At 29.5% G+C, this 12,864-nt stretch overlaps 1 long non-coding RNA gene across 2 annotated transcripts in view; it reads left to right on the top strand.

Moving 5' to 3' along the window:
• Positions 1-6,987, top strand: part of LOC117167823 — a 66,872-nt gene extending 59,885 nt beyond the window's left edge. For both annotated transcript variants that reach the window (XR_004466435.1, XR_004466434.1), the window contains 2 exons: positions 3,415-3,497; positions 6,607-6,987. This is a non-coding gene — a long non-coding RNA (uncharacterized LOC117167823). The remainder of the gene's footprint in view (positions 1-3,414; positions 3,498-6,606) is intronic.
• Positions 6,988-12,864: the final 5,877 nt, after the last annotated feature.

Raw genomic sequence — 12,864 nt, 5'->3', positions numbered from 1 at the left:
ATTTCAGCGTTAATACCGTCTACCCCAGCAGCCTTACCGTTTTTCAAGTTCTTAATTATATCCCTAACCTCAGTGACACAGACTTTTTCAATTGAGTTTTCCGACTTTCGATAATGGGATCAGTAAAGTTAAAAGCTGATTAAAGCTTTCGAAATTTAATTTTTTTAAACTCGATATGATTCAAGTCTAAATTTGGAATTGTAAACTTAAAATTTTATTTATAAAACTTAATAATCTTAAATAATTAAAGCTTTTAAAATTAAACTGTATGTTTTTCAATTCGACAATCTCTAAATTAAATTATTTCAGACTGAAATTTGGAAAACAGAAAAATTTCAAAACGTTAAAAATTAAAACGTCTGTAGATTAGTTCAAATATCAAATTAAAGTTTTAATAGAAATTACTCGAGTTAAGGTTTAACTATTTCTAAAACTATTTTTGTATATAGTTATAAAATTGTATACATTTTTGTTTTGAAAAACATGCTTTTAAATTCTGAATGCTTTTAATTTATTTGTGCTAACTAATTATTTGTAAATAAACTTCCAAGTTTACAATTCAAAATTTAAAGACTAGAATCCCATCTAGTTGTAAATTTTTTTTTTAATAGTTGAAAATTGTTGAAAGTAAAATTTCAAAAGCTTTAATCAGCTTTCAATTTTTATTGATCCCATTTTCAAAACTCTAATCTACGAAAATTTAAATTTTTAGCGTTTAAAAATTTTTCTGTTTTCTAAATTTCAGTTTGAAATATTTTCATTTAGAGATTGTCCAATTAAAAAATATACATTCAAGTTTTGAACGATTTGAATTTATTCATGATTATTAATTTGTTATAAATAAACTTCAAATTTAATATAAAATTTTAAAGGATTTGAAATATTTCAGGGTATTTTTAAAATTTCAAGGAATTTTCAAAATCTTTAAAAATTTTCAAGAGATTCCAAAAGATTTTTAAGGATTATAAATATTTGAAGATGTTTTAAAAGATATTAAGGAATTTTAAAATTCTTTTTGCAGATTAAAGAAAGCTCTAAGAATTAAAAAAAAAAATTAAAAGGGTCATTTTTAGAAATACCAAAGTACTTTAGAAATGTTAAAAAAAAGTTGTAGGTGTTTCAAAAGATTTTGAATGATTTGAAAAATTTGAGAGAATTTTAAAAGATTCCAAGGAATTTTCAATTGATTTCGACAATATAGCATGAGATTTTAAAGGATTCAAAATATTTTAGGGTATTTTTCAAATTGCAAGAAATCTTCAAGACCTTTTAAAAATTTAAAGACGTTTTAAAGTATTTTAAATATAATTTAAAACGTTCCAAGGAATTTTCAATTATTTTAATAATTTAAAGCGATTTCAAAGAATTTTAACGATTTTTTCACCTTTTCTGGTTGAAAGTGGAACTACTTTGTTATAAATTTAGTTTTTTTTGTGATGATTCATCAATTTAGTTTAAACATTTGTTTGTTGAAAATGTAACTATTTTGTAGACAATTCTTTTTGTTTTTGGTTAAAATTTAATTTTTTTAACTACAAATTTAACTATCCTATGTTCCGTTAAAAACTGATGTTTTTTACTTTAACAGTTTTGTGTTTTATTGAGTATTCGTCTTTCTTGGTAGAAAATCAATGTTTTTTGTCGAAACTATTGGAATTACAATTTGTCGATAAATAAATGTTAAATATTTCAAAATGTACATGTAATAAAAATTGCTATATTCTTCTTAATTCATGTGCACAATTTTAAATGCATAAATTAGTAACAATAATTCAAAAGATAAAAAATGATTGCATTAAATAACATGATATTTTGTATTTACTGAATACTTATGTTATTTTTTAATCTAAGGCTCATAATGTATGTAATCCGAAATTTGCAAATCGCCCGGGCAATAGAAACGCAAGTTATGGCTCCGCGCGGACTACAGGGATTACGGAGGAGCACACGAGCGTCCGATTGCCGGTTGTATATTACAATGTGTCTCGTGTTTTCAAAACAAACTCAGACTCGTACAGTTTTGTGAAGTTTCGTATACGAATACGCCGGCAAAAACAGTTGTTTTCGTAGGGTGAAACTACTGGGCAGTCTGATAAGTACCTGAAAATTCTAAGAGATGGCATTAGTATTCAATAATGTGAACCATTTTCTTCGAGCTTGATCCTTCAAATGATGCCTGTTAAAACTTCAGCCATTTATGTTTACGTATTTACAAGTTACAGCACTGAGAAGCGACTAACCTCCGAGTTTTTTTTAATATGGAAAAATCTGAGTTTCGAGTTTTGATCAAACACTACTATCTTCGCAAGAAAACGATATCTGAGACCAAGGCCAAGCTGGATAAGTATTACCCAGACTCCGCACCGTCGATTGGAACGATTTATAAGTTGTTTACCGAGTTTCGTTGTGGCCGTACCAAAAGAGGTCACTACACCAGAAAATGTCGAAAAAATCCATGATATGATGTTGAATGATCCCAAAATGAAATTGAGAGAGGTAGCTAATGCTGTAGGTATATCATTGGAACGTGTGGGCAATATCGTGCATTCAGTTTTGGGCATGAAGAAGCTCTGTGCGCGATGGGTGCCGCGTTTGCTCACAGTAGACCAAAAACGAATTCGTGTGACAACTTTCCAGCAGAATTTGGCATTATTTTCGCGTAAGCCGACCGAGTTTTTGCACCGATTAATAACCATGGATGAAACCTGGATCCACTACTACACTCCTGAGTCAACGCAGCAGGCAAAACAGTGGGTTCCACCGGGCCAAAGTGCTCCGAAGCGTCCAAAAACGCAATAATGGGTCGGAAAGGTTATGGCCTCCGTATTTTGGGATGCACGTGGCATAATATTCGTGGACTATCTTGAAAAAGGTAAAACCATAACCGGAGCATACTATTCATCATTATTGGACCGATTGAAAATCGTAATCGCCGAAAAACGAACGCATTTGAAGAACAAAAAACCGCTTTATCATCACGACAATGAGCCTGTTCATTCATGCTTGGTTGCACAAGCAAAATTGCATGAAATCGGCTTCGAATTGGTTCCTCAGCTACCGTATTCACCAGACCTGGCCCCCAGCGACTATTACTTGTTCCCTAATCTGAAGAGATGGCTCACCGGTAAGCGTTTTTACTCAAATGAGGAGCTCATAGCTGAAACTGAGGATTATTTTGGAGACCTTCCGATCGAGTACTTTTCGGACGGTATCAAAAAGTTAGAAAATCGTTGGATTCGCTGTATCGACCTAAAAGGACAGTATGTTGAAAAATAAAACCGACTTTGGCCAAAAAAACGTGTCCGTGTTTCATTTTTCAGGGACTTATCAGACTGCCTAGTATTTATTCGTGCAGTGTTTCATTGTGTTTATGTTGTTCAGTGTTAGTGCATGTTGTCTTTTTTTAATTTTCAGGGGGACCCAGAAATACCCAGAGATGGATACGTATCCCACTAGGAATAACGTGCAGAAAAGCCCGGGAACTAACCTCCAAAATGGTATTGTATTATACCAGACTATTATGTGCGAGCGCTCACTTTTGTACTCATTTTGATCAAATAACTCAATTTTCTAATAACAATTTATTTGTTAAAATTTTTTGAGCACTTATATTCTTGTTAAAATTAGATTCTGAAACAATAAATTCAGTGTATCAATGCAACGTAAAATTTACTAGTACTATTATTAGGGAACATTAGTCTCACAAATTTTCAAATTATTTACAAGGAAATAAGTATCAACAGTTTTTTTAGAAATATATAGATTTTATCATTTTCATGAGATAATTAGAAAAGATTTTTAAATATTTCAGATGTGTCAACAAAAGAATGTAGAAGATTTAAACAAAATATATTTTATTTTAAAGGATTTTACAAATTATTAGGAAAATTCCAGCCTTTTCAAAAGATATTTAGGACTTTTATAATTTCAGAAGAAATAATAAATATTCCATACATTCTCGAAAATGCTTCCAAGGTTTAAATATTTTTAATCTATGCAAAGCCTCACAAATTCCAAAAAATGTTTTTAAATTAATCAAGTTTTTCTTAAAATTTTGAAAAATCATTTAAAATGTAAAAAATTTACCTCAGAAGTCTTCAAAAATTTCTTACCAATTTGAAGACAATTATAAAAGATTTTTTAATATTTTATATTCGTCAACAAAAAACCTAGATCTAAAAAAAAATATTTGACGGGATTTTACAAAATAATAGGAAAAATTGGAGCCCTTTTCAAATTTAATATCTATGCAATAGCTCTTAAATTCTTAAAAATATTTTTATCTAACTGGAATTTTTTAAAAATTTTAAAAAGTTATTTAAAATGTAACACGCTGCCTCAAAATGTCCCCAATTTTTCTAGGAACTTAAATAACATTTATTTATTCACTTGAGACCTTTCAGTTATTTTAATTAAGGGCATGTGATACTTTACCATATGAGTTTTCAGTTTTCCACACATTTTGTCTACAATTTTTAATTGAAAAAAATATGAGTGTCCAGACGTTTGCGTTTTTAATGCAATCATTTTGCTTTAAAATCTTCTACTCTTCCTCGAAGTTTAAGGAAATATTTTATGTTTTAAAATCTTTTTGAATTTTCTCCTAAAGCTCATTTTAAAATTTAAAAAATCGAAAGAAATTGTTTTAGGAACCTAAAGAATTTTTTTCATTAGTCTGAATTTTCACAAAAGTCCAAAAATATCTTATAAGCTTTTATTGTTTTTGAGTCGTTTAAAAACATCTAAATATCTCTTAAATTTACTAAAATTTGCTCTAAAATTATATATTATGGCACGATGTTGCTTTATAAACTTTTAAACCCTTTTTTTCAAATTTTATGAAATAATTTGAAACGTCTTGTAATCAAAACTATATATTTTTCATTCTCTTGACGCCCTGAAAAATTGAGTGTAATATTACAATCTTTCAAAATTATTAAGACGCTTCTATTGTTGTAATTCTTAAAATAAGTTTTTCCAACAATTTGATTTTACTTATCCGTTTGAAAATGTAAAAAACGAATACCCATACGTAAAGAAAGGAAACATTTATTTCTTCTTAAAAATTCTGGAAGTATAATATAGTAGCAAAATGTTAAGAATAAAGTATTGGAAAACATAAAATACTTAATTTTAAAAAATGTTAAAATTAAATCATTATCTACTATGATGTTGTAAAAAAATAGTCAGCTAACAATTTATTGATTTTATCAGAAATGATATCATAAAAAGCATTAAACAATAATTTTCATTCAAACATAGAAATAGTTTGTACTCTACATTTTCTTTTAATTTCACATTCATTTTTGAAAATTTGTTTTATTGGTAACTTTTGATACTAATTTCAGAAAAAAATAAAACGTATTTTCACACGATTTGAAAAATCTAATGAAAATACACATTTCAGTACATCAGAATCATTTGAAAAATGATCTAATTGAAATAATATAATTGTAAATATAAATTAACTTTGAATGTTTAAATTAAACTCAATATTCCATTATATAACCTTTAGGTCAATAATTAAATTATGTTACTTTTTAAGGAACAATTGACCATTTTACAAAAGAAAACCCATTAAAATAACTTTAACTTTATATATATTTTTTAATTTGAACTTTTATTTTTGATAATTTTATTTAATCTTAAACTTTTAAACTAATTCCGGAAAATGTCAATTTTAGTAGAATCAGTTGATAATTAGTTAATCAGTTCACAAAATAAAATTTTACTGCGGTTAGAAGTAAATTCCAGTCAAGTCGCCACCTTGATTCGATTAAATTGCATTGATTTCAGTAAAATTAATTTTGAAGGGAATTTAAGACAAATAAGAAGAATTCAGTTATTGTGAATTAAAACAACTAAACAATATTTTCATAAATTATTGAATTCATTAAATTTAAAATTGATTAAGAAAAATCTAAGGATATTTGGCAGAATTTAATGAAAATAAAGCATTGAATTAAATAGAATTGAGTGAATTTACAAAAATTCAGATGAGTTAAGCAAATTCAGGTTAAATTACTAAGAATACACGGAAAATTCAAAAACCCTTCAAATTTGATAAAATCTTATATTTCCTACAATTACGGTAAATTTATTAAAACATTTTAAGAGCTTCATCCTTTAAAATGATTTAAACCAATTCAAAATTCCTTGGAGGTTTTTTAACCTTCGTAGAATTGCACACATTCTGTAAAATCCCTTGAAATTTCTGTAAAATTCCTTGGAATTTTTAAAAATAGCCTAAAATATTTCAAAATCTTTGAATCCTTAATAAGTTACTGCAATCAATTGAAAATTCCTTGGAATATTTTTAAATACTTTGAAATATTTCTAAACCCTTAAATTCTTTTGAAATTCCTTTCAATTTATTAATGCCCTTTAAAAAACTCGGAATTTTAAAAATAACTTTTAAAATCCTTTGGAATCATTTTCAAATATTGAAATTGACTAAAAATTCCTTTGAATTTTTTAACTTTCATGAAATTTTACACACCCTTCAAAATCTTTGAAAATCCTGGAAAATTTCGAAAGTTCGTGTTCCTTGTTTCAAAAAATCCATTTTTAACAAAAGCGAACTAACATAATTTCAATATATTCCAGGCAAACTTCTATCTCATGTGCGTTTCGGATTTTATTTTATTCCAAGGACTGAAGCTCTCAAACGGGATCACTGATACGAGGAGCAGGATCATTCAGAGGGATCTTTAAGTTTCGGCACGCACAGAATCCAAAAATCGTACAATTTTGTCGGTGTCTGTCTGTATGTCTGTCTGTATGTATGTCTTTATGTATGGTTACCTGAATGTTGTAGCAACGCTAACTTTTGAAGGATTTATCCAATCAAATCTGCATTTGATACACTTCTGAAGGTCCCCAAAATGAAAGTTAAGTTAGTAAATCAGATATTTTCCACCAAAATAACAAAATTGAGAGCATTTTCAAAATTTAGAATTTTTGTTTCAAATTTCATTCATTTTTGTCAAAGTTTCTTATAGCTGGGTAAAAGACTTACAAGTTATCCAATTTTAATTTTCAAGTTCAATGAAAATTGGAAAAGTGATTTACTTTTGAAAATTTTGAAAATGTTCAGAAAAATAGAAAAAAATATTTTTCTACAAGATTAGGAAATTTCATTTAAATTCATGATTTTTTTTATAACTAAAACCCAGAATCAAAGTTACAAATTTCAGGAAAAAATAGATAAATGAAGCTTTTTCTGAAATTTCTATCTTTTTATTTACTGCTTAATAATAAATGCTAGTTAATAAACATAATGTTTTTAACTATTATTTATAACTATCTTCTCTTGAATAATTGCTAGAAACTCGCGTTTTTTCTATGAGATAAAATAATTATAAACAACAATAAATTGTTTAAACAACTAGGTTTGTTAAGTTGCATTAATTATTAGGTCACTGAGTAAAAAGTGGCTAAAGAGTTTTAAAATGATTAAAAAACCACAACTGTGTAGCATTACTATAGGAGAACATTGTTATAAACAATAATAATAATTGATTATAAACAATATAAATACAATTATAGTTATAAACAATAATTTAATTGATTATTTCCTTGATCTAACTGAAAAGTTACAAAATTCGGAAAAAGCGAGACTTTCTAAGTCTATTCTAGGAGAAAATTGCTTATAACAATAACAAATTGTTTGAACAATTTATTTTAACATTTGCTTATAATTGCGAGTTCGGAATCTCAGAATTGTTGGTGAGATTTCTTATATCCGCAATGAAGGCAAAAGTAAGCTTGAATTCGCTAGAATCAATATCACAATTAATTTTTAGCTTCTGAAGATTTCCAGCAATGTGTTCGAGAAATCATCGTCATTTTGAGCGCATTTACTATTTATGTGAATAAAAAAATGTTTTCCACCTTTATAGAATTTTATATTTTGTTGCTGATATTCTGAAAGTAGAGATTACCTTATACCAAATGTATGAATTTCCCGATTAGTAACATTATAAATTAAATGCTTTTTATATTTTGTCGAACATAAACTCCCTATTTAAATCTCACTCAACGTGACCCATGTGCATTAGTCAAACAAAAATCATTTCAAAAGAATATTAGGAAGATTTCTAAATATTTATAATTAAAATTCATTTCTGTGTGTTTGTGTGTAATAGCTCTATATTTGAACATTGTGTGTCAAAGCATAATAGTTTTCTTCAAAATTCAAACTCTTATCGATAAATTCAAGCAATACAAACAGATAATGTAATGTAGTATATTGAAAATGAGATATAGTGTATAATGATATATAATGTAGAATATTGAAAAATTGAAGTTTTAAAAATGCAAAGTCTGGTGCTAGACAGATTACCCTATCGAGCCCACATTTTTCCCGATCGGGGCCCGACCGGCGGCACACCAAAATTTCTGCACGTATTTCAATCCACACGTGCAAGTAATATTACAGTTTTTAAATTTCTGTTTTGAAACTGGTGGTAGTAATGGTTTACAACATTTTTCACATGAAAAAAACAGTTTTATTACTTCCTCAGGTGGATCATATAACTGACTCATTACATATTTACTAGTGTTCCACGTTTGAAATCGATCTCCGGCAAAAATTTTAAACATTTCAAACAAAGCATCTCTTGCCTCATATATGGAATGAAGCGTATATTGTAAGCCATAACCCTTAGTGATACATCACAAGTAGATAATTGAGACTCTGGGAACATTACCACATGACTCATTATTCTAAAAGAATTCAAAGATTCTGTCTTTTTAAAACTTCGGTCGCCATCTTCGCCGTATTCTTCAGAATCTTCATAGTCATCCCAGTCATGATCAGTAGAGTTAATTGAAGAATTCGAAACAAAGGCTTCTTTATTAAAGTGGGTTTTTTCAAATTTGGAACCTTCTGACTTTGAATCCTCTCCTAATGATACACTTGTATCTGTTTAAGTTTTTGTTTTAATGGTTCGAAGTAATTTAGAATATTATAAAGAAATTTGAGGAATATACGAGTTTATATATAAATTTTTGGAGCGCCGTATTGTATATAATAGGTTCAAATTCTTTTTGATATAGGCAATCTCTCCCGTCTACTCCAACTTTTCTCTCGACTATCCAACTCTTATCTTCTTCAATATATCTGCCAATGTAATCACTCACCTATCTCTTTCAATCTCTCCTATTCTATCCCAACCTATCTCTCTTCTATCCAGCTCCATCGTTTTCTATCTCTTTGCCAATGTTATCATTCACTTATCTCTTTCAGAATCTCTTCTTCTATCCCAGCCTATCTCTCATCTATACACCTTTATCTCTTTCAATATCTCATGAAAAATTGCCAAATAACCGTTTTATGTTAAATTTGTACCAAAGACGGAATTTAAAAAACTTTTTTTTGAAATTTGTGTTATTTATGAAAAGTTATGATTTTTTCGAATGAATGGTGCAATGAATGAATTTCAAGAATAAAACTCTATTTTATGGAAGCTTTTAAATTTTTTAAACAATTTGGAATATTTTCATAAGAATATGTCGCTCATAAAATTCCTAAAGTGTGTCAATTCTTCTAAAAAGTAGAAACTTTTCATAATTTGGTGTGGAAAGAGGTGTCAAATAAATTTAAATTGATGGAAAAATTGAAAAAAGTTTTTGTGAAAAATGTTACTCTTAAAATGCATGAATTTTGTCATAAATTCCAGTAAAAAATAACCATTGTACCCCCCCCCCCCCCAAATATTTTACATTTACATAAATCATAACTTTCAATAATTATCAGAGGATAAACAATTAATAATAGTTTAAACAAAATTTAAAATTAGCTTAAAAGTTATCCAAAACTGCTCACTTATCTAACCTAGAGGTTGGGTACGTCTTAAAATGGTCACAAAAAAAGATATATGTATATATCTGGCGTTCAAAAATATATTGTGAAGCTTTGCTTGGGTTTACAAGGTAAAGATCCCCCATCCCCTTCTGGTTCCCGGCCAAATTCAACATAGCTAAATTGATATCGAATTATATAAATACACTTACATGATATAGATGATTTATTTTTGAATGATACTGAAGCATTATTATCAAAACATGAATCTTATATCAAATTGCATGTGACATAATATATGAAATATCGAAATTAGACTATATGATTTGTTAACTCACACATTTGCCAAAAAATAGTTCTTGCAAAAATTATGTTTGTAAAGGAAATTTCACTCAGTTTAAAAATAGACGTGCCTCCAAAATTATAACCATATAATTTTTTAAATAAATATTAACAAATAATAAAATAATAATAGACTATAGGTCAAACAATAATACCATACTTTTTCAAGAGTTTATTATGATAGGGTTAATGTGCGTCGTTCTGTAGAAAAACGGGTTCCTAACCTTACTTTCTTCTGGATGCAATTTAATTACATGTAAAAATAATCTTCAAACCCCTTATATTTGAATTATATTGTGATAGTCATAAAAATTAGTAATAACTTCGCATAATCTTGAATTTAAATTTGGTTTCCATTTGTCGCGTATACAATTTATGATCCACGTTGACAGTATTTCTCTTCGCCCTAGTGGAAAACGGTAAAATTTAAATCCATCCTTGCTTCTATTTTTACAAAACGGAGCACTGCAGCAGACCATTTTTCTTATATTCTAAACTTAATTTTAATTAAATTATACGACATGCTTATTGCATTGTCTAATATAGTACCCTAATATAGTACAGTATAGTACCCATCGTTCCACTAGAGATCTTCTAGGGATAGTTGAGACACGTTTTCCCCTCCAATAGTCACCACTGTACCGGAACTTTGATACTTTCATGGGGCGCGAAAAGTTTGAACAGTTTTACTTTTTATTAATTCTTTTGTTTATGACAATTTTTGAGTATGTGTGTTTTAAAATAAATATTATTTTGCCCTAACCTTAATAACTAACCTTCCTAATCATTTATAATGTTCGTGAGATGAGTGTTGTTTCTATTCAGTATTAAACTCTTTTACAAATAAAATTTTGATTTGAAAATAGCGCCAACTCATGCCAATCAAAACTCATAAAAGTTAAACTTAAGTTCCGGTACAGCGCACAGTGGGGTATTTTGGATTTGTTCGTGAAAAAATCGACGACTCGTCAATTTTCAACCGAAATGAATTTTTTTTTAAATACTTGTGAATAAATTTACTGTCGGGGATATACGCCACTATTACGGTTTGAATCGCCAGTACGTCAAAAAAACGTCGACCAACGTCGGAAGTCGATGACCGATTTTTATGCTATTCAGATGTGAGTAATATTTGGTAATTCGTACAAACAATGCTTCATGCTCATTGTTTAAATAATAATGCATAAACGTTCATAACTTTAATACTTTAATTTTCAAATTATTCAACCGAGAAACGTTTATTCTGAAGAGATCAACGAAAGAGTATTTTATAGAATTTTAAATCTTTTTTTCTTACAGTTTTTATGTTTATTTTAATAAGAACTGTAATGGCCGGCTAACGAACTTGACCTTTATTTTACGAGACTAAAAGAGTATACTAAAGGCCAATCCAATCTGTCAATTCTTTCGAAAGTTATCGTGCTAACAAACTAAAAATCTACAGACACACAGGCACATTGTGTAAGAACCTGTTTTTTCGGATTCAGGGGGTCTCAAAACGAGGACATCTGACAGAAACGGGGGGGGGGGGGCGGGTCAAATTGTACACAAATCTAATACCTTCCCTTGATGAGAATGTAACAATTTCTGAGTGTTATTATTGGTAATAATTAAGTTTTTAGGTACCAGAGAAATCGGGCTTTCGCTGGAGAGCTCGAGATCGCGTGGAACACCTCCCACCAATCACCAATGCATCACTGCCTCTCACCTATACCCCGTTCGTGAGGCACATCTACGACCTATCTCTTTCCGTATACAGAAATTCCTATCTATATTCTTATATATATAGAGACCCTGGATACGAAATGGCTTAAGGCAAAGATAAAGAGGGTTTTGGCATTTAACGCCCTCCATGGTCATACAAAGAAGTAAGTGAAACGAGCACAAAATTCGAAATGTGTAGTTTATGAGAAACGAAAGAAGGAGCATATTTTGTTAGAATACTCATTAGAAGAATATAAATAAAATAAAAAATAAGTATATTCTTTTACCATCTGCACAGTACGAGGTGTGTTCAAAAAGTAAGATGACTTTTCAATTTTCGCGGGTTACGTACATTCAAGTTTTAAATTTTTTGTTTTGTTGTGTTGGTACACTCGTCACGATCATATGTTCACAGTTTTTACTATATAACTCGTGTTATTTTTCTGGCAGAGGCGTAAAAGGTTAGAAGGTTTTGGTGTGCTCGGCGATTTTCTTCTTTCGAAAAAAATGGAGCAAAGAGTTTGCATTAAATTTTGTGTGAAAAATGGAATCCAGTGCTCTAAAACTCTTGAAATGTTGACAGTTGCATACGGTGAGTCTACTCTGAGTAAGAAAAATCTGTATAAGTGGCACAAGCTGTTCCAAGAAGGCCGAGAGGATGTCGAAGACGAACCTCGCCCTGGACGTCCCAGCACGTCAACAACAGATGAAAACGTTCAAGCAGTGGAAGAAATGGTGTTAAAAAATTACAGAATTGGGTATATGGTTATGACGTCGAAACTAAAGCCCAATCGTCTCAGTGGAAGCATCCTGAGTCTCCAAGGCCGAAAAAAGCACTTCAGGTTCGATCAAATGTGAAGGTTTTGCTCACTGTCTTCTTTGATTACCATGTCGTAGTGCATCAGGAATTCTTACCACAAGGTCGTACGGTCAATAAGGAGTATTACCTTCAAGTTATGCGCCGTTTGCGAGAGGCGGTACGCAAAAAACGTCCGGAACTTTGGAAAAACAGT

Source organism: Belonocnema kinseyi, chromosome 2 (genome assembly GCF_010883055.1).
Source record: "Belonocnema kinseyi isolate 2016_QV_RU_SX_M_011 chromosome 2, B_treatae_v1, whole genome shotgun sequence".
Classification (NCBI taxonomy): domain Eukaryota; kingdom Metazoa; phylum Arthropoda; class Insecta; order Hymenoptera; family Cynipidae; genus Belonocnema; species Belonocnema kinseyi.
Note: the sequence above shows the minus strand (reverse complement) of the source record. Positions and strands in the feature narration are given on the sequence as shown.